The sequence below is a fragment of the Crocuta crocuta genome, unplaced genomic scaffold (assembly GCF_008692635.1).
Source record: "Crocuta crocuta isolate KB4526 unplaced genomic scaffold, BGI_CrCroc_1.0 scaffold1075, whole genome shotgun sequence".
Taxonomy (NCBI): domain Eukaryota; kingdom Metazoa; phylum Chordata; class Mammalia; order Carnivora; family Hyaenidae; genus Crocuta; species Crocuta crocuta.
In genome coordinates this window covers 152753-175140 of record NW_027527486.1, presented here as the reverse complement: position 1 = coordinate 175140, position 22388 = coordinate 152753, and the positions used below count along the sequence as shown (strand labels likewise).

General features: G+C 37.9%; 1 long non-coding RNA gene across 1 annotated transcript in view; it reads left to right on the top strand.

The window, feature by feature from the left end:
- Nucleotides 1-19349, top strand: part of LOC144231513 (uncharacterized) — a 31401-nt gene extending 12052 nt beyond the window's left edge. Inside the window, exon 3 of the long non-coding RNA XR_013335088.1 lies at nt 18910-19349. This is a non-coding gene — a long non-coding RNA (uncharacterized LOC144231513). The remainder of the gene's footprint in view (nt 1-18909) is intronic.
- The last annotated feature ends 3039 nt before the right edge of the window (nt 19350-22388 follow it).

The window sequence follows — 22388 nt, the reverse complement described above, 5'->3', positions numbered from 1 at the left end:
TAAGTAATATAGGAGAATTATTCAAGTGTGAGGAAGGAGAACATATATAGTTGGTATGATTTATCTACAATAAAAAGCATGAAAAATGAATTAGGTAAGATTTTTAAGCAACCAAAATTTAGTATATAAGCAGTGATGGAATGAAAATAATAAGGGATGTTTGATGATGAATAGACAGTGAATACTTAAAATAATTTATCATGCAATTAGTATTTTAATTCCAGAAATTAAACAAAAGAATATCCTTCTGTATCTCCTTACAAACATTTCTTTTAATTATCCCACATTTAATTTTTGTTTGTACATACACACACATAATTTTAACATAATAATTTTGAGTACATGTAATTTTGCATTTTGACCTGGAAAAATGTATGCTTTTTAAAGGTAAGAAAATTCTTCAGAAAACTGTAGTGGGTATTAATTTGATTCAATATATCAAAGTATTAATAATAAAAATATTTGGAAAAATCTTTCTCTAATAACTGCTCAAATATTTTTTAAAATAAAAGATGGAACAAGCATCTGGGTGGCTCTGACTTCAGCTCAGGTCGTGATCTCATGGTTTGTGAGTTCCAGCCCTACATCAGGCTTTATGCAGACAGCTCAGAGCCTGGAGCTTGCTTCGGATTCTGTGTCTTGCTCTCTCTCTGCTCTCCTCTGCTCATGCTCTGTCTCTTTCTCAAAAATAAGTAAACATTAAAATATATATGTATATATATATATATCTATATATATATAGAAAAAAAGATGGAGTTATAAATTAATAAAGAACAAATAAATTAACCTACCTGATTTATTTATGATATTTTCTTTCTTTTCCTTTATCACTGACTCCTTTGCCCCTCTCAGGCAAAAGGAAATTTATATGTCCTTAATTCTCCTCTCTTTTAAAATGTATATTAAGTGTTGTCATTCAGTTGAAATATTCTAATGCTATTGTTGCAGAATACTAATGTGTGTGAATGGATGGGAGTTAGACCTAATTAAATATTCAGTATTAATTTTGTATCTCACAGAAAAGACTTGTTTCCTAAGTCTTACCAAGGCTTTTAAAGACTACCTGATTTCCATCCATTGGCAAGATTACATCTACTAGATGTAGTAGCTTTTATTACTGTTCACTAAATTTTCTAGTTTCCTTCCTGATGGAGTCCCTTTCTGCCCAGTGATCATGTGATTGGTTTGGGCCAATGAAATGAGCAGAGGCTACAGAATTCAATTCTGAGAGAAACCCTTAAGAGCCAGCACATGGTTTGCTGATCCTCTTTTCTCTGTCTCAAGAGACTGGCAATCATCAGTCATTGCTTAATAAGCCTAAGGGATGGACATTTACCACCGTTGGGAAGTAAACCTTTCTTGTTGCAGACCACTGAGATTTTAAATATCACTGAAATTAGAAGACCACTAAGGTATCTCAGGGAATAGGTAATCCTGCCAATTTACGTGAGCAGCAGCCTGGCAAACGTGTAGGAATGGCTTCTAAAGGTGATAGATCAAAGAGAATCAACTGTGAAATTGAATTAGGCAAAATTTACCTTATCCTAACACTTACAAAACTAGCAGGTTTTTTTTTTCCCCTGAAGCCACTTTTCATGATTCTCAAATAGTTTTGGTTTACAGACCTCTGATGCATAGACACAGAAGACTGTATTTGCCAAAACTTAAATTCTCACATACTTACCTCTCTACTCTTGGCTGTGTGATACTTAACATCTCATACAACATTCCTTCCTGGATACGGCAGACTAGGCAAGATATCCCACCAGGCAGTGCCATTGCATCTTGTGCTTTCCATAATATATTCCCTGCTACAGTCTTCGTTTCATGAAGGCAAAGAATGTCCTGTTCTATTGTATCAGTCGAGCTAATGGAAGGAAACTGGAATTTGAAAGAAATTGAATGAAAGGACTTTTTGTGTGTTATTGGCAAGATTAAGTAATCACCCAGGGATATTGAGACACCCAAGAACTAGTAATACCAGGAAGATAATAGTATCTGCATGTATGAAGAGACAAGGGAAGACAGTGGTATCGTTAGATCGTTAGATCTTTTTAGAGACTAGAGCAATGGAAGGGGAGTCACTCAATAGAAGCCGCAGTAGTACACCATACTACCACAATAGTGCACCGAAAAAAAGGGGAAATCTCTGGGGAAGAAATACTCTGATCTCTTTCTCCATCCCCTAGCAGGAGACTGCAACTGACTGAATCTCACAGAAAGTCAGAGGATGAGGAAGGCTGTTGACATAGTTCACAGAGATCAGCCACTGACAGGCAGAGAGCAAAGCAGAGAAGGAGGAAGAATGGGACTTGGGAGGACAGAGAATGTACATAACTCTTTATTGATATAGTTCCGGTTCCTGCTTGTTTGCTGGGTCCATAAGAAGTGCTTAATGATATGTGATGAATGAAAGAATGAAGAATTAAAAACAAAGTAATCTGAATGCTAAGATTCAGGCTACATTTCTTTTTTTTTCAGGGAATTATTTTACTTCAACAAGTTGTCTTCTTATTGAATATTGTCATAAGGCCCATTCAGTTATGGATATTAAATACTTATAAGCCACATTTTGAACTCCTTTGGAAAACACTGAGAAGTAAAGTAACTAGGGAAAGATTATGAAACATCATATTAGTATGCAAAAATAAAGTGGCTCAATTTGAACAAGTATATTGAGTAGATAATTAAGTGAAGAAGGTAAGTCATAATATGTAATTCATGGCATGCAATGATAACACAGTTACTCAGGGGATCACTGGTATTGATCCTGGGTGGAATGTCAGCTGGTGCAAGGCATTAGGAAATCTTGTGGTTGTGGCATTTGATCACTATGGCAACAATGATGATTAAAAGATTTAAAAGGTGGGTTGGCTGTCTCTTTGTTGTAGAGTTTATAAGAAAGAAAAAGTCAAGCTTAGTGCTTGAACTCTTAAACCAAAACATGAAGGCAATATCAGAAAGTTCCTATTGAAGTTTTATGGAAGATTTTCTAACCTAGGGTACACGTTTAGAATTCATGTTTCTTATGTAGAGGCAATGGTTGGGAAGAAACGAAACACTGACATTTGGGATGGAACATTTAGGAAGGTATGGATGAGGCTGAGAATTTCGAATTGTCTTGAACCTGCTTTAAGAGTGAATGCAGTGTTCTTCCATTGTCTAAGAAACCAGTTTTTCCTTGCAGATAAACTTTTCAGTAACTTCTCTTCTCCTCAAAACACTCCTCCCTCATTCAACACCCCTTACCTTTAGGGCTTTAAAGAGAATTAAATACCAGTGTAACCCTGAGGGAAAATTGTAAGGTCTGCTCTGGGAGGAGATCATTTTACCAATTTGTATAAGCAAGAATCTGGCAGGTATGAATTAAGTTGAATTCTATAGAGATTAGGTTAAGGTAAATGAACTGTAAAACTGAAGGATGGTGCTTTTCAGAGTGTGGCCATTGGGCCAGCCAGCATCAATTGTCACCTGAGAACCTGTTAGAAACGCAAATTCCCCAGTCTTATCCTAGACCTATTGAATCAGAAACCCTAAGAGATGGGACCCAGAAATCTATTTTAACAAATCCTTTAGGTGATTCTACTACAGGTTAAAGTTTGAGAAGCACTGGAATATGCTAAATGTATATATGTGGCCTCTATGAGGGTTTGAGGTTTAGTATTTTAGCTAGGACACTTGAGAGTGAGTCTAACAGTTAGCTGGTTAATAGAAGCCTGGACTTAAAAGTTGATCATGGTCAATGAAGTTAAGATTACAGATCTACCCTGAAATAATGTAGAAAATAAAGTTTGATGCTTTAGAGAAATGAGAACAGATTTAAAATGTACCGCTTGCTCTACCATCCTCTTACCTTCTTTACTCTCAGAACATCCTGAGGTCACTTCTTTCATTCAAAAGATATTAAAATGCATTGGTGACGGTAATAGCCACATCCATGAAAACCTCTGTGATGGCTTTCCTTAGCAGCCAATGATAGACATGCATAATGTTGCCATGAAAATGAGCCCCCTGATTTGAATAGAAAAAAAAGGGGGATCTCAGAGTAGTAAGACCAAGTGTCTGTTCTTTTTTTTTTTTAATAGTTTATTGTCAAATTAGTTTCCACATAACACTCAGTGCTCATCCCCACAAGTGTCCTCCTCCATGCCCATCCCCCCCTCCCCCCACATCCATCAGTCCTCAGTTTTTGTCAGCATTCAAGAGTCTCGCATGGTTTACCTCTCTCCCTTTCCCCCACCATTTCCGCCCTTCTTCTCCCCCTTGTTCCTCAGTTAAGTTCCTCCTAATCCTCCTATACGTGCAAACATATGATATTTGTCCTTCTCTGCCTGACTTATTTCGCTCAGCATAACACCCTCAAGGTCCATCCATGTTGCTACACATGGCCAGATTTCATTGTTTCTCATTGCCATGTAGTATTCCATGGTATAGATAAACCACATCTTCTTGATCCATTCAAGTGTCTGTTCTTAACTGTGAGGCAAGGTGGCACAATTATCCTAAGAGGATACAGTTTCCAGAGATGCAATCAGAGTGTTTTGACTAGCATGGACATGTGCCAGTAACTAAGTGATCATAAGGTCTCTGGGAATTAAACAGATGGACAACCTTCTAAGGTGTTTCTTGACTTGTTATAAAATAAAAAGTGACTTAGGTTGTCATAGTGAGAATTCTTAGCCTCATACCCATCTCCCAGACTTAAGCCAACTCACAGATTTAAAGCCCTTTCATTAAGGAGCAGACCAGGTTCTTTTGAGGAAGAATGTGGCCTGCAATATGGCCATAAATGAGCTCCATGAGTTTTCCAAACAAAGCTACCAAGTCATTTACCAGGATAATTTTTCTGGGGGACGGAAAGTCTCAGGTCTTCTGGAGGTCTTTAGATAGTGACTCTGAGATAATGCTAGTTCTTAGGATGTAAAACACCATCATGTTCCAGTAGTCAGATTATGGACTTATGGAGGTCAAAGGATAAATAACGACCTGACTCCATTTTGTCTGATAGTGGCTCCAATAAGTCTGCTGACCCATCCTGTTGTTATTTGCACAATTTCTGAGTATATTTTAAAATAGAATTGTTGGGTTTTTTTCTCTCCTTAGGCACCAGCTAAGAAACAACCACTGGCAATTTTAGGTTGCTATAGAATGCAGTAAATACTTTCAACTAACAGGAGACATATGTTGCCATCCTTCCATAGCCAGAAAATAGAGGTTGAGGAACCAAAGGTTGGAGGTGGGGGCTACCTTTCTCACTATTATAGCTTACATTTTACTTAAGGGTTCAGAAGTTTTAGAAGTCCTAATTCCCAAGATAGGACAATTTCTGCCAGGAAGCATAGTTGCTATTTCATCTAAGAAGCTGAGACTATCCTTTGGCTATTTTGGGCTTCTCATGCTGAAGAACCAACAGGATGACCTTCCTTTACTGGCTAAAATAATTGGATCCAGTTGCCATGGGAAAACTGGGTCACTGTGATACATTAGGGACAAGGAGAATTTGGCAGAACTAAGAGGTTTCACTGAAACACCTCTTACTATTCCAAAAGAATAGTCCATGGGAAACTGGAATTCAATAAAGACAGTACTACTAAGGATTTTTAATTGTGGGAATAAAGGTTTGGGTCATGCTACCAGGGAAATAACCCCAATCAGCAAAAATCCAGGGAAAAACAAGTGATGGATATCATTTTAGGTCTCATGATCAGTTATAGAAGCAGGTAGTATAGTGACTGTATCTTATGTTAATTTGTTTTCTTTTTCCTCTTTGCTACTGAATATGAAAAGTTCTGATGAGAGGTTAATTATAAGTTTCAGAAAAGGGCATGAATGAACTGAAATTACTCCATGATTACAGAATAGTTGATGGGATTTAGTATCACTTTTGTGTGGAGAGCAAGAGTTTCTTCATGAAAGGGCAGAAATAAATGCTGTGAGGCAAAGGGTGAACTGTGTTTGTTGTTTTCTGACTTATCTTCCTTCCCATGTATCAGTTAGCTATTGCTGCATAACAAATTACTTCAACACCTGATACCTTAAAACAATAATTCTTTATTATCTCACAATTTCAATGGGGCAGAAATCTAGACATAGCCTAGCTAGGTCCTCTGGCTCAGGATCTCTCCAAGGGCTGAAGCCTCATCCAAAGACTTGACTAGTGAAGGATCCACTTCCAAGCTCACTCATATGAATATTGCCAGGATTCAGTTCCTCATGGCATTGTTGGTCTGAGGACCTCAGTTCCTTGCTAGGCTGGAGGCTTATCTCACCTTCTTGCCATGCAGGACTCTCCATAGAGAAATTTGTAACATGGCAACTGGCTTCCCATAAAATGAGCAAGTGAGAGAGCAAGGGAATATCCAAGAAGGATGCTCACATAGAAGCCAGGATGGAACCATATCATGGAAGTGACATTCTAACACTCTTTTCATATTCTGTTCATCAGAAGTTTGTGACTATGTCCAGTCCACCTTTAAGGGGAGGATATTACACAGGGGAATGAATGCCAGGAGGCAGGGATCATTGGGAGCTACCTTAGAAGCCACTTCTCATAACCCCAATTTATTCTCTGCCCTAATATGGACCTTAGTTGGACTGCAACAGTCAGGTTCTTGCCCTCTGGCTTTCTGTTGAGTTTTGCCAATGAGAGTGCTAGCAGGAGAATAAAAGATGAAAGAGAAGTCAGAATATTTCTTTCCCTGTTTTCTGCCTTCAGGCTTATGGCCCTGCTTCCCTTGCTCCAGCCCTCCCTAAATACTGGTAACACCATTTCTTCATTTTTTTTTAACGTTTTATTTATTTCTAGGAGAGAGAGAGAGAGAGAGAGAGACAGCGTGAGCAGGGGAGGGTCAGAGAGAGAGGGAGTCACAGACTCTGAAACAGGCTCCAGGCTCTGAGCTGGCAGTCAGCACAGAGCCTGACGCGGGGCTCGAACCCACGAACCATGAGATCATGACCTAAGTGAAAGTTGGACGCTTAACCGACTAAGCCACCCAGGTGCCCCACCATTTCCTCATTTTAAGACTGGGAACAGTTTAGGCTTCCCATAGTTCCCAGTGTCTGGACACCTCCACATCCTTTGCTGATTCTTTACTTCTGCACACACCTCTATAAATGGTCTTTCCATTGAATTTTTAAAAATTGTTTATTATTTTTGAGAGAAAGAGAGAGTGCTTTCATGAGCTGGGGAGGGGCAGAGAGAGAAAATCCCAAGTAGGCTCTGTGCTGTCAGTAAAGAGTCCAACGTGGGGCTTGATCCTATGAACCATGAGATCATGACCTGAGCCCAAATCAAGAGTCAGACACTTAACTGACTGAGCCACCCAGGTGTCCCTGAATTCCTTGGTTTCCCTGCTAGCATCTTGAATGATACATATCTCCTTAGGGAAGAGATCATATATTAATATTTTTTTAGTCCTTGCATTTAACATGGTAGACACTTAGTCAATGTTGGATGATTAAGTAGATAGATGGACTGGTGAACCGAGTTTGAGTAATATGAAAGAAAGGAAAGAAAAAATATTTTAAATTAAAAGAAAATTCTTTACTGACATAGAATAGGCCTTGTACATTTCATCTGAGACCATAAGGGAAAAAAGAATTAAGTGATCTCTAAAGAAAAATGGCAATTTAAAAAATTTTAAAGAATTTTTCTTCTGGTAGAGGAAGAGACACTAATAGAGAAACCTTTTTAAATCAAGCCACCAAGTCTACAGTTTTGTAAGGGAGGAGTTTTTTCAGGGGATTATCAAAGTTATGGAGGCAAAATGCATCCTGAATCGGCTTAATATGTATTAACTATAACTGAAGGTGTGGCTATTTTGATACCATTCCTAAACAGTTAAGACTATTCCACCCATTTGTGTCATTAAAAACTTTTACCAATGATTTTTAACTTTATGTTAACAATCAAAGGCAAATAAGTCGAAGTTGGAAAGTATTTTAGAGTTTTAGGCATAAAATGCTTCACAAGGAACCATACTGTGTTCCAAATTTCAATGTACAAAAAGTAAGGAACATTGGCCCTTTGAAGAAAGACAACTAAGAGGATTTACTCTGTTAGATGACCTCATCTGCAACAGGCAATATTGTAGAAGTCTGGCATTTTCACAATTAACTTCATGAGGGTAAAGTACCATGTTCTCTGAGATCTTGGCTTGCATCCCTTTGCCACTATAGTATAAAATACCCCTAGTGTTCTGGGTTTTAATTTCCTTGTCAATATAATGCAAATCCTAAAGAACATCTGTTTTCATTCTGTAATGTGGACTATAGCAGCCTTGCAAATAATTTTCAGAAATTGACTTATTTAGTATTTTTCCTCCCTGCCCTCACCTCAGGACACATATGCCTGAGCAGTAAATTCATAGTCTTTATTACCCCGAAGGCCCACATGGTTACTTACAGTGGGCAAGTGAATAAGGGAATATTTGCAAGACCCATGTAAAGGCTATGAGGAAGAGCAAAATTTAAGGTAGACTCCAGGCGACTCAAAAACATTTTATTAGTGGAAAAATTATTTGTTTAAATGTATTTTTATATAGCCCAATTACAGAGCTAATTTATGTTTTTAAAAATATCTAGGAGTACCTTTTCTTGTCTTAATTGGCAGTTTTACTGGCACAGCGTTGACAACAGCCCTCATTAATACAACATTCATTGCACTTAAAGAAACCTAAGATGGTATGCTGCAGGGTGTAAAAATATCTCAAACAACTCTGCACCTTCTTCCCAACATTTGCAATCAGTAAAATCAAAAAGTTGAGAGAAATTAATAAAGTGACAGAAACCAATAATATTCAAAAAGAAACCCTAACACTAAAAACCTCAACTTCTTAATTAGGTCCTCTCTTCTATTTCAAACACACACATGCACAGGCCTACATATATCTTAAAATCAGCATATTCAAGGATATACTCATTTTCGCAGACTTGAACTGCTGTACAGATCCCCAAAGAGGCAAAAGGTCTAGGAAATTGTTCAGTTAACAGAGAACCAAGAATTCTTTTAATTAAAAATATTTGTAATCGGCCTCCCAAGTGGGTAATAAAATATGTGACTGAATGTGAAACAGGCAAAAGAAAAAAATCACAAATCCATTTATTTTCCCCAAATCAAAACATTATATTGAGAAATCTGTTACTCACTCACCTGCCAAGTTCTAAGATTAGAAATCTTTGTTTTTGCTGTAACAGTTGATGCTACTGAAAACTGCTAAGTCGCTTGAGGAACCTGTTCCCTGTTCTATTTCAAATGTTTCTTCTTCAATAACTTTTTAATTAAAAAGCTTTACCGAGCACCCTAAACTCAGAGTCATAAGAACAATGCTTTCAGATTTTTTTTCCCTTTCTTGTTTGTGTATGTATACCTGTAATTCTCCAGATCTCTTAAAGTATGTACTGTTGTGCAGGCTAAAATAAAGCTACAAGTACAATCAATGTCTGCCACAGTTCCCTAACTATCTCATGAGTTTCTACCCATGTATTAATTAGCTTCTCAACTTCTTGACTCTGTGGCCATACAGTTCCTTATTCAGTATCAACCGCTCTCAGTATTATTCATAGTAAAAAAAATTAATCAATCTTTTTCTATAGATTTTATTTGAATATGACTTGACCAGTCACTGCAGCCATTAGTCACCATCTCATTAAGACACTACTTTTTTATGCATATTGCCATGGTATATTTATTTCTTTGAGATAGAGAGAAATGTAAAAAGGCACTGATAGTATCGTGTATTAAGAGGTGCCACAAGGCCAAACTCTGCTGAAAACCATTCTTCTTTCTACATGGTTTGGTGTATGAAACTTACCATTGGAGGCACTCCATTTATTTAAGCTGAAGGGGCCAGAACAATGATGTATTCTGATAATGTTACAAGGGAAGTAATCCAATAACACAACAAATTACACACGCTTGGGGTAACTTGAAACCTATCTAAACAAAATAAAACCCACAACCCTTGCCAGCGGGTTTGGGATCAAACTTAACTTTTCACTGAGTCTTCAAATTCTACAACTTTTCCATTATTTAAGGTACATTCTTCAAAACTCCAGAAAGAAATTCCCAACACACCAACATCTAGCTAAGGTTTAGAGAAAGCTCCAAAGATTAAGGAATGTCTGTAAAAGATCTTAAACAACAGAGCTGTTTTTGTTCACTCTCCCCTCCTCTTCCACAAAGAAAAACAAGAACATGGGTGACCTGTGAGGATAAGGGAAACAGATCTCCATCTGTAAGCCTATAAGGGACCATTGAAAACAAGAGTATAAAAAGAAGTTTTAAAAGTTATAAGGAACACATTCAGAGAAGACTTTCAAATAAAAACAAGCAATTAATGAATTGAGTAACAACAGAAACTGAGCATATGCCAAGGCCTGCCAAAGCCTGCTATCTATCTCATGCTCCTTTGGTGAGAGAAATTGCTTTCTTTTACTATGTAACTCTATCCTGAACTTTGTGACATTTGGAGGAAAGAAAGGTGCTCAGGAAATAGGATTATCATTACCAGTAGCAGAATGAGGGACTTAGTGGGTTTATTGTTTAGAAACCATTCCAAGTTAGAATTAAATTAAAGTTTATCTGTAAAAAATATAACTTTCTACAAAGAACGCATTGTAGCTGCCAGTCAATAAACTACATAACACTACTAGAATAACTACATGGGCAATATAACATGATATTTTAAGGAGTTTGTTTCTGTGTGCAAATACAGTTGACTCTTGAACGACACAAGGGTTAGAGATACTGGCCCTTGGTTCAGTTGAAAATCCACATATAACTTTTGACTCTCTGAAAACTACTAAATATCCTATTGACTGAAAGCCTAGCTGATAGCATAAACAGTCAATTAACACATATGTTGCATATAATATGTATTATATATTCTATTCTTACAATAAAGTAAGGTAGAGAAAAGAAAATCATTAAGAGAAAATACATTTATAACACTACTGTACTTATAAAAAAAATCTGTGTAAGAATGGACTCATATAGTTCAAACCTGTGCTGTTCAAGAGTCTACTGTACTTAATCTGGATAATTTAGTAAAGTAGTTATGACCCTGGGCAAGTTGGATACTCTTACTTTGTGTACCTCAGTTTCTCCTTCCTTAAAATAGGAATAACAGAGGAGCTATCTCATAATTTGTTTTGCTGCTACTAACTTGTATAATATATATAAAGCATCTCAAGCTGTGCCTGGTATGAAGTAAGCACTAAATAAGTATTATTACCAGTCCCTTAAAAAACTATAGACTTTGTTAAAAAATCTGAATAAGTGCTTCAATTCTCCAGTATAGCTTAATAATAGAGGTTATGTATGAATACCTATAACAGGCTAAATAATATCCTCCAAAGTTACCCAGGTGAGTCTTAATCTTGGGAACCTGTGAATGTTACTTCATATGGCAAAAAGGTTTTTGCAGATGTGATTAAGAATCTTGAAATCTGAGGCAGGCTCTGGACTCTGAGCTGTCAGCACAGAGCCCCATGCAGGGCTCAAACCCACACCTGAGAGATCATGACCCAAGCCGAAATCTGACGCTTAACCGACTGAACCACCTGGGCACCCCTAATCACAAATAATCTTATACAAGAGAGGCAGAGGAAAATTTGCATATAGAAGAAGGCCATGTGATGACTAAAGCAAGATGATAATTGTATTGCTTTGAAGATGAAGGGAGGAGCCACAAGTCAAGGAATGTAGTTCTTGAAGCTAGAAAAGGCAGGAAACAGATTTTATCCTAGAACCTCCAGAGGGAGTGTGGTCCTGCTTGACGTCTTGATTTTAGCTCAGTGAAATTGATTTTGGATATCTGTCCTCTAGAATGTAAAATAATAAATTTCCTTTGGGGGGGGGGCAGTGGGTGGCTCAGGTCATGATCCCAGAGTCGTGGGACTGAGCCCTGTGTCAGGCTCTGTGCTGAGCATGGAGCTTCCTTAAGATGCTCTCTCTCTCTACCTCTGCCCCTCTCACCTGCACAAGCTCAATCTCTCTAAAGGAGAAAAACAAAACAAAACAAAAAAGGATAAATTTTTGTTGTATTAAGGCACTAAGCTTGGGGTGATTTTTTCACAGCAGCATAGGAAACTCATATAATATCATACCATCTTTTGTTTAATGAATTAAATGCATTTACTAAGCATGTATCATAAAGTGAAATGGTTATGGAAAAGTATGGTTATCTGGATTAAACAATCAAAATATGGATCTATTTACTTGAAAAAATTCTTTCAACCTTTTCTCTCTCTCTCAGTGTCCACAACTGTTTTTGGGCATTTTTGTGGGAGGCCCTTTTTGCTTTCTTTCTATGCTTAAGTTACCACTTCAAACATATACTCTTTAACTTGCTTATCTCAGGTATGGTCCTGCTTTTTCAATGGCTGCTTTGATATAGTCCTACTGAGCTGCCACATTTTACAAAGCAGGAAGTGGATAGATGAAGCAGTGGTGGTGTTGTGGACAAACGATACTGGCTTTGGAGCCAGGTAAATCCAGAGTTAAATCTGGGTCTGTTATGAAATTTTTGAACTTTATCATCTTTAGGCTATAGTTTCCTCTTGTGTACAAGAGGATTTTTAAGTGTCATATATGGTCAAAAAAAAAATTGGCTCATTTATATTTATAAACGTATTACAATGCCCCAAGGCCACATTGCCTTTAGTAGCAGGAATTTCAGCCCTTTTCCTAGATGTTCCTCTCATCACATGTTTATGAGAAATTTTTTCTAAGTTTATTTATTTATTTGAGAGAGACAGAGACAGCATGAGTGGGGGAGGGTCAGAGAGAGAGAGGAAGAGAGAGAGAATCCCAAGTAAGCTCTGTGCTGTCCAGCACAGAGCCTGATGTGGAGGTCGAACTCACAAAACCAAGAGAATGTTTTTGAGAATTTAAGTCTCTACTCACAGCAGCAAATCAGATGGTGCCTCCACCTGGACTTCAAAACTCTTGGCGCCTTAAGAGACTTGGCACCCACTGGTCCTAGAAGCCCTGGAGTCACTTCTACTGCCCTGCTCTTCCTTGGAAGCTAGCTGCAACCTACTCTGGTGCCCTCTGAGAAGATCTATACTAAATATCCAGGAAAAAAAAATACCAAGAATGGATTCTTCAGATGAGTGGCCAAAGGTGAATGATATCCTTTCTTCTATGTTATACATCAGACATGTTCCAGAACAGATAACTGGGCCACAAACCAGCATCATGGAGATTTTATGATTCAGCATTTTTGATTCTCCCACACATGATTGTTTCCCCTTGGGGATCATCCCCAGTACTGAATTTGATGACTCTAGAAGGATGATGGCAAAAATTTAGCTAAACTCATGATAGACAAATCCAACAACTATTAGTTGGGAGATGTCAGGTTTGTTTAGGAGAGCTTCTTAATCTCGTGTAGATGATGTCAAGAAAGAACTGTGACTTTCTAGGGATTACTCTCATGTCATTGACTAAGACACAGTATTTAGCCCAGATTAAAAATTTAATCTCAGGGTCTGCTCTGCAGAGAATAAAATTCATTAAATTTGCAGATGTTTTTCTTAGAACTTACCATATTGCAAATCTTCAGAACTTATGTGATCCTTATGAGCCTGGAAGCTACAAGCCAGTAAACTGTCTCAGAAAACATTTCATTTTGAGAGGGGCGGGAGGGGAAAGGTATTTCTTGTCTTCTGACAAAATTTTCAAGTTCTAGGACTTTCTCACTGAGTCAGACATCTCACTGTGGACTAGCCAGATCATACATTTGATGATAAATGATTGCCTATCTAAACCTACTAGTAAAAATATTTAGCATTTGATTTTATTTCCATTGGGGAACAATCTCTATTGCCTAGTGACTGATCAAATAGAAACAGTATCCCAAGATTTCGGTAGCTGGAGCTTTTGGGGATGACACAGTCTCCCCATTACAATGAATACATGCAAAGCCTACAAAATGTGGTACATAATAAATATTAAAAGGCTTTTCTGTGGTCTATGGACCCCAGGTTAAGAACTCCTGAGGCACAAAGAATTTCAAGTATAATGAATATAATGCAAAATTTTCAGATTACATCTGTGTGATAACACAGAATTTAGGGGGTCGGGTTGGACTTTTGTTCTGTCATGACATTGAGTTGCTCACAGTTTGATTATCTTTAATGCATTCAAATGGTAGAGTTGGCCAAAATAAATACTATACATGATTTGATATCACAAATAGATTTTTTTTTAAATTCCTATTTATATTGGATAGTGCATTTGCTTCCTAGTGCTGCCATAAGGAAATACCATAGACTGGGTGGCTTAAACAATGGACATTTATTTTCACACAGTTCTGGTGGCTGGATGTCCAAGATCAAGGTGCTGGCAGGGTTGGTTTCCCCTGAGACCTCTCTCTGTGGTTTGCAGATGACTGCACCATTGCTGCTTTTTCATTTGGTTGTCCCTCAGCTGTCTCTTGATGAGTCCAAATTTTCTCTTCTTGGAAGGACACTAGTCAGATTGGATTAGGACCCACCTGTATGATCTCATTTAACATTGATGACTTTTTTTTAAAGGCCTTATTTCCAAATACGGTCATATTCCAAGATACTGGGGTGCTGGGGCCTCACCATATGAATTTGGGGGGGAGACATGATTCAGGCCATAACACATAGTATCTGAATTTAATTTCCTTTATTTGCCTCTAAGAGTATTGTTTCACATCTCCAAATTTTCAAAGATGAATTCTCCTTCAGGTACCTTACATTATATAGAAATTGCACCTCATTTGCTTAGGTTAACCTGATGTTAGTAAAAATGACATCATTAATTTGTAGCCCAAAGAAAACAAAAGGCTTTATAAAGCAAAAATAGAGATAATTAGAGTTTGATGAGCTTTTCATCACTTTAAAGTCCATCATGAATCAAATATATATATATATATATATATGCTTTATATATAGTCTTGAAAAGAGTCTTAGTTGTTGTGTGGGCTTTCTGTGTAGAAGAACCGGTATACAGGTTGTTCTTGGCAATGTAAGGACTGTACAAATGATACCTCAGTCCTTACCACCCTACTGATTTGGTTATGCTATGAACATCTCAGTACCATATTTGCATGTCTGCCAGCTGAGGATGGAAATTACAAGGGAAAAAGAATCTGTGAGTTTATATTACAGTAGGCTAAAAGATCAAACATTAGGCATTTTTAAGAAATAATACATTTATTGTTAAACTGTTTCACTGTTAAACTAACCTTCTCAAATAAAGTGTCTTATATTGATTGGTGTGCATGCAGGAATGACAAAAGGTAAATACAAAGAGGGGGAAAATTATACAGCTGAAGCATGGTCACAGATCCAAAGCAAATAAAATTAATATTGGATATTAAAATGGTAAGTATTTAGGCAATAAATCTTAACATATCAAGGTTATCAGTAGGTCAACTTACGCATTTGTGAAAAAGGTATCAGAAAAGAGGCCAGTCTACTTAGTCCTTTTCCTTCACCAAAGATCTTTTTATAAACAGGAAATCAGTATTTTGTGAGAATTGGGCTTTTTTTTTCCCCCATTTTCCAATTTCCAGACCAGTTTAGAGCAATATTAAAGGCATTTAAATTCAGGAAGTATGCAAACTATCAACAGAATTTTAACCCTATTGCACAGTGCATCAGATGAACGACGGAAATAATTGCTGTCGGTTTGTACTTTTTTGACCAATAATTCTCTGTATTTCCTGCAAGTAACTTGAGTGATGCAAATGACCTTATTTTTACAGCATGCTTTTATTAAATAGTTTATTATTTTGGCAGACTAATAAAGATTTTGGTATTTGCTTTTATTTGCAATAATATTACCACCACATAAAAAAGGATTTTATGTTCTTTTTGAGGAACAAGGAGGATAAAAGTGGTGATGGATAGCGCAGCTGAGGCATCAGCAATGAGCTGGAAATGAGACACATAAATATGAAAGCAGAGCTAAGAAAATAGAACTGCACCCTTGGCCTTTCTTAAAAGAACATGCACACTTCATGGTTCATTCACACTGTTACAGAAACTCCTTTTGTTTCCAATGAATCAGGGAATGCACGCAGTCTGAAACACTATTCTCACTCATAGCTGACTGACTCCTTCTATTTAATTAGACTCTTTCCAGGGAAATATTTCCAAGCTTTCTGAGGATGTTTTGATTTGAGGAAAAAAATAATCAATTGACTGAAAAGTTGGTTGATGGAGGGGCTGAAGGGGAAATCAAAACAGACTTACTATTTTCACCGTTATGTAGCACAGAGCACAGAAATGAAAGCATTGCACACTGTAGCATCTTTAAAGTCGATTGAGCAATTTTGTAGTATTTAAGAATATTCGATGTAAGTGGCTAGGCAATTGAACGTGTCTTTAAGGACAAATAATATTCAACATGTATATGGAAACATTGGACAGACTACATTAGATGGAGGCTTTGGGAATTATAGCATTATATCTTGCCAGCGATGGTACGTGTTTATTCAAAAATTATAATTGTTTGCATGTTGCGTGTTTTGTGATTTAATGTCGGCATGTAAATTTCGCATGTCAAATATTATATATTTATTGTCAGCAGAGTATGTTTGGCATTAATTTTTAGCTTCCTCCATTAATAACTTGTTTCCTCATAGCAGCATCTAATTGTTACCATGAATGGCAGCAGATTGTGATGAAGGAACCAAAGGGCAGGTGAATCTCTTATCAGGGCCAGAATCTGAATTGGCACATAATAGTGCTTAGCTCAGTAATATTCATACGTAGAACTATTTTTCTTTGCACATGGAAGTGCAGCCAATGGATGAAAGTAGAAAGAAGTAATATGTTGTGAGCTGAGAAATCCACTGCTTCGTTATCGACATAATTCAAGTCTTACAGAGGGAAAGAGCTCTACCATTTGGACTCTTGTCTCAAAGCCTTACAATAGACATGATTCTGACAAGAGGTTGGTGGTAGCAGAACAGACTTAACAATTAATGGTATGCCAAGGCTGAGTTCAGAGAATTGCTTTACCCAATGCCAATCATTCATTCCTGGCAGTAGTACTTCACATCTTTCCTGGGATGCCATCCAACCACAGTGGCATCTAAAATATATCGAGCAGTGTTGTTACAGTTGGAGGTGAAATTGAAATTTGCGCCAAACAGAAGTGACAAATTCACATGGCTGAGTGTTGCCTAGCAATCAGGTCCAAGGGGGACGCGGCAATTCTGCCTTTACCCATGGGGGTGCATAAGAGGGGAAAGAAACATTTGCATTAGAGCTCAGGTGACCTCACAAGTAGAGCCAGGTATATGGGAGACTTCATTTCACTCGCAGGGTGTGAGGGAGTAAGGTATTAGGGCGGCATCGGGAAAGGAGGACAGCAGCTGAGGTTGGTAGGATAAGCAGCTTTCAAGGCGGAGATTCTCAGCAATTAACCTGGGGGAGGGGGAGAGCAGAAAGATGCCAAGACGCCAGACATGCTGCAGAAATTCATGGCAATTGGCCATCCTGCTGCCTTTTGACTGCAGGCCTCTGATGCACCTCTGTTCAGCTGACACTTGACAGCTGTGTGGCCCCAGGGTAAAGGGAGCAAATGGTGGCTTTCTCTTCCCAGAAATCCACCTGGGAGCAAAGCTCCGGGTGGGCAACCAGATTCAAGGGATTAGGGGAAGGAATAGAAGAGTCAAGCTGAAATTCTTGTCTTGTGTCCTCATTTACTATTTTTCTTTTGGGTTCCCCAGTCCACCTATTTTGTACTGATCTTTCCTTTATCTTGGCAAGTGCTACCCAACCTCCCTCTATACTGTCGTCTAAGGTGTGACGTGATTATCAAATCAGTGATTAACATATGAAACAGCAAGTGGATGCACTGAATACAATTCTGGGGGAAGAGGCACAGAGGCACAGTGGGTTGCCTGACCAACTTTTCTCAGGTCACAAACTGAGAAATTGTGTGCAAATAAAATAAATTTTTTTCCACCACTCCCTTATTCGGCAGAAGCATAAACCTGGACATTTGTAGAGTGGATTTAACTGTATAATGGAGGAATTTATGGAGGTATTATTTTCTTCTTTGCCTACGTTTGTTGTCGTTGTTTTCCTTTTTCTCTTCAAACTTTGGGGCCGACTTTACCTGCTGAGTCTAGTCTTCACTGTTTATGAGAGAAGAGCCCAATCTCAGCTGAGATGGTGGACACTATCATTTCCGGGTGTGATCTTCTTACTCCATAGGCTTACTCTTAATGAATCTCAGGCTCTAGTGACTTGTCAGTGTTGCAAACCCTCAATACCCAATCTATGGTATTTAGCTGAATTTCTATGTAACCTGTTGTTTTCTCAAAGAGACTATGAATTCCTAAGGGCAGGAACCATTCTTCTAAGTAGAGTCAGATAGGATAAACTCTGAAATAAATGATGAAATTGCAAAGTGCTCTCCAAATTATAAGGTGTTTTTGTTATTCCTATTATGTGTAGTACACTGTCCATTTTGCAAGATACTCAGTAAATAATGGTGGATCAATAGTTGGACTTGATAAATGAATGATTTGATAATGACTGATGAATATACAAAACTATACATGAATTTAAAAGATACAGATCAGAGCTAATAATAATATAATAGCAATAATAGTAATACAGTACTATACAATATAACAACAATAATATAATACAGTAATAACAGCTAATTGTACAGACTACTCATTTTGTGACATCCTAAATTCTTTGCATAAATTAATTTATTAAATTCTCACAACAACATGAGGTAGATATTATGATTTAAAATGAGGGGATTGTTGCTCAGGAATGTTAATCAGTTTTCCCAAATTGTAAATGAGGAGAACTGCTTTCTAACTGGACTTTAGAAATAATCTCCATTAATGGTATTAATTGCCTATACATGAAAATGTAAAATTTGGATCTATTCTGTTTGAGTTCTGTTAGCATGAAGAGCTAAAGCATAATGAAGTCAGTGCACTGTTGTGGGAGGCAGAAGAGTGGCCCTTCAAAGATGACTACCTCCTCATCCCTGGAACCCTGGAATATGCTAGGTTACATGGCAAAGGAGGATCAGGGTTGCAGACGGAATTTTGGTTGCTCATCAACTGACCTTGATCTGGGAGAAGCCTAGTCTGCATCATCCAGGTGGGCCCAGTATAATCACAAGGATCCTCAAATGGAAGAGGAAGGCACAGGAGTCACTGTTAGAGATGCAATATGAGAAGGACGGCCTGGCTGTTACTGGCTTTGAAAATGGAAGAGGACCCGAACCAAGGAATGTGCACTGTCTCTAGAAGCCAGAAGGGGCAAGAAAATGGACTTTCCCCTGAGCCCTACCCATATCTCACTTTTAACCCTGTGAGACCCCTTTTGGACTTTTGACCTCCCAAACTGATAATAAATGTGTGTCGTTTCAAGTCCATTAAGTCTGTGGTAACTTGTTATGGCAGATACAGGAAACTAATAAAGCTTTCAAATTTTTAAGGATACAATGAATTTGTATTTGATTACTTACTAATACAACACTGAAGGTTAGTGACATAACTTCCAGGAGTTAAAAGTTGGAAGAGTTAAGAGCTGGAAGCTGGGGTGCCTGAGTGGCTCAGTTGGTTGAGCTTCTAACTTCACTCAGGTCATGATCTCACGGTTTGTCAGTTCTAGCCCCATATTGGGCTCTGTGCTGACAGTGTGGGGCCTGGAGCCTGCTATGGATTCTATGTCTCCCTCTTTCTCTGCCCCTTCCCTCTAGCTCTCTGTCTCTCTTTCTGTCTCTCTGTGTCTGTCTGTCAAAAATAAACATTTTTTAAAAAGTTGGAAGTCTTGGCCTGACTTAGCTTATTAATTTCATTTTCAAGGGTACCTAGGGGGCTCTGTCGGTTAAACATCGGATTCTTAGTTTCCACTCAGGTCATGTGGATCCACTCACAGTTTGTGGATTTGAGCCCCACATGCGGCTCTGTGCCTATAGCAGCAAGGCTGCTTGGATTCTCTGTCTCCCTCTCTCTCCTCCCCTCCCTGCGCCCGCTCTCTCTTAAAATAAATAAATAAACTTAAAAAAATCTTAATTTCATTCATTTCATTGAACTATGTATAAGGCAGATCTTTCCACTTAACATTCTATAATTCCTTAACACTTTTCTCTCTAAAACAAGCATTTTAATCATATTATGGTATTTAAAATTAGAAACCTAGTCATCCAAAATCACCCAGGAAAGAGACACAGATTCCTATGGACCTTAACTGAAACTTTTCTGTCTTGTTGCTTCACTTCCTTGCTCTGTCTTTGCTCTTCTTTCCCATCTACATCCACCTGTCCTCTGCTAAATATAAACACAATGATCACCTCAAACCCGGTAAGTCTCTGGCTAAAGAGCCATAAGAACGCATCCTTTTTTATTTCTTAAGTCTCAGAATCTAGTGTTTTTTTACTCTTATTTTTCCTTTTAATGCTGCTGCTGCTACTACTACTACTACTACTACTACTACTACTACTACTGGATGAAATATTTTAAGCCTGTTCTATGTGCCATTATTTTGATAACTGCTTTACATAGATCATTTAATCCTCATAAAACTCTTGTAGGTAAGTACTTTTATTATTTCTGTTTTTCAGATAAGAAAAGTGAGGCATAGAGAGGGATAGAAATTTGCCCTAGTCCCTGAACTCTAAAGTGGAAGAGCTGAGATTCAAACCCAGAGGATGGTCCACCTTCAGGTAACTGCTCTTAACCTTACACCATGCTTCCTTATTTACTGTCACCCTGGTAGCAGCTGCTGGTCCCCCTGCTAACCTGGAAGTACTTAAGTGCTTAAGATAACAAAAGGTAACAGTGCTTAAGTACTGGTCCAGAGGATAGCCCTTGTTGGTGAACAAATAAACAGAATAAGCAAGGAGGAGGTAGAAATCCTGGTTATCTATATCAGAAAGTAGACCCTGACCATATCAAGGAAGGGCCCTTGGCTTATTTAATTTTATATTTTGATCATTTAGCATCAAGCTCAATCTATAGTGTTTCACCAGTAATTCTAAATCTGGATTTGCTGGACTACCAGGAAAGTGGTGATAGTATTGGAGAATCCATGTGTTTTACGGTCACTATTCTGAAATGTCTCAAAGGAAATTATCCATCTACAATGATAAGGCTGCACAGACTTTTTAAAAAGATGAACTTCTTGTTTGTTGGTTTCTACCAGTTTAGTAAGATTATATACTGGTCACTTCATGATGACTGGAAGCTTGGATTGACAGACATGTATGTATAATAAAATGGGAAATCACATCTGGCTTAAAATAAATTTTGTTTGATAAAAATATTTCAAAACACAAGGTCCATGGAGTATAATGAGTTTTGAAAGCTTTACTTAATGGTGATGATGTAGGCAGGCTGATCCCGAGAACCAAGGGGACAGTCCTATAGGACCAACCAAGAGGGTTCCTGGCTTCATGCAGGATGGAAATCAAACACAAGCCAGAAAAGGTGAAAACAGAGTTTCCTGAAGAGTATACGTGACAGGTAAAGAACAGCAGATTGAGTGTCTTGGGGATTCATAAAGGAAAGGAGAATGAGTCTTGTTGTTGCTTGGGGTTATAGATTTATATTAGAAAGGGGTTTAGGGTACTGTTCCTTTGGGAATCCAGAGCAGTGTCTGGTCAAGGAGACTGTCAGGTGAACAATAGGTGTTATTCCATAAATTACCAAAGGTAAGGGGTATTGATGCCCCTGTCAGTTGTGGTTTGTTTGAAGCTAATGTCCTGGAACCTGTTTGGGATCTGGCTCTTGAATGTTATTAGGTGTTTGGGGCCTAGGACAAAACTCAGAGATTGATTAACTTTCTTGCTTCCCCTTTGAAATGGGAACATAGCTTCTATGACTTATTCAGAGTCAAAATAGGGATCATGAATAAATGGAGCCTAGCAGAAAAACAGCAGAGATGGAGTCTTTCTAAAATGGAGGCCCTTCAGTTTCTGAAACTACCTTATGGAAACATCGAGAACCATAAATACTCGTGTCAATTAGAAAAGAGTGAATAGGTTCGAATCCTGTGTTTCCAAATACCCGCGTCATACCTAATGCTTCTGTTAATGAATTACTTCTTCTAGTTATCATACTTTAGTGCTAATTAGCTTATCAGCTCAACTTCTGTGACCAGTGACAGGTAGCTGAGCTCACACCACACAGAAGGACTACAAGTTTTTTTTTGTTTTTTTTTTAACATAGTTTTTGATTCTTTTTTTTTTTTTTAATAGTTTATTGTCAAATTAGTTTCCACATAACACTCAGTGCTCATCCCCACAAGTGAAGGACTACAAGTTTTAATTACAGAGAAAGTAATTTTCTAGAAAGAGCAACCAAAGTATATCTAGTAGGAAGCATTAAGGCGCCAGTATCTTTTGCATTGGGTTGGTAGACATA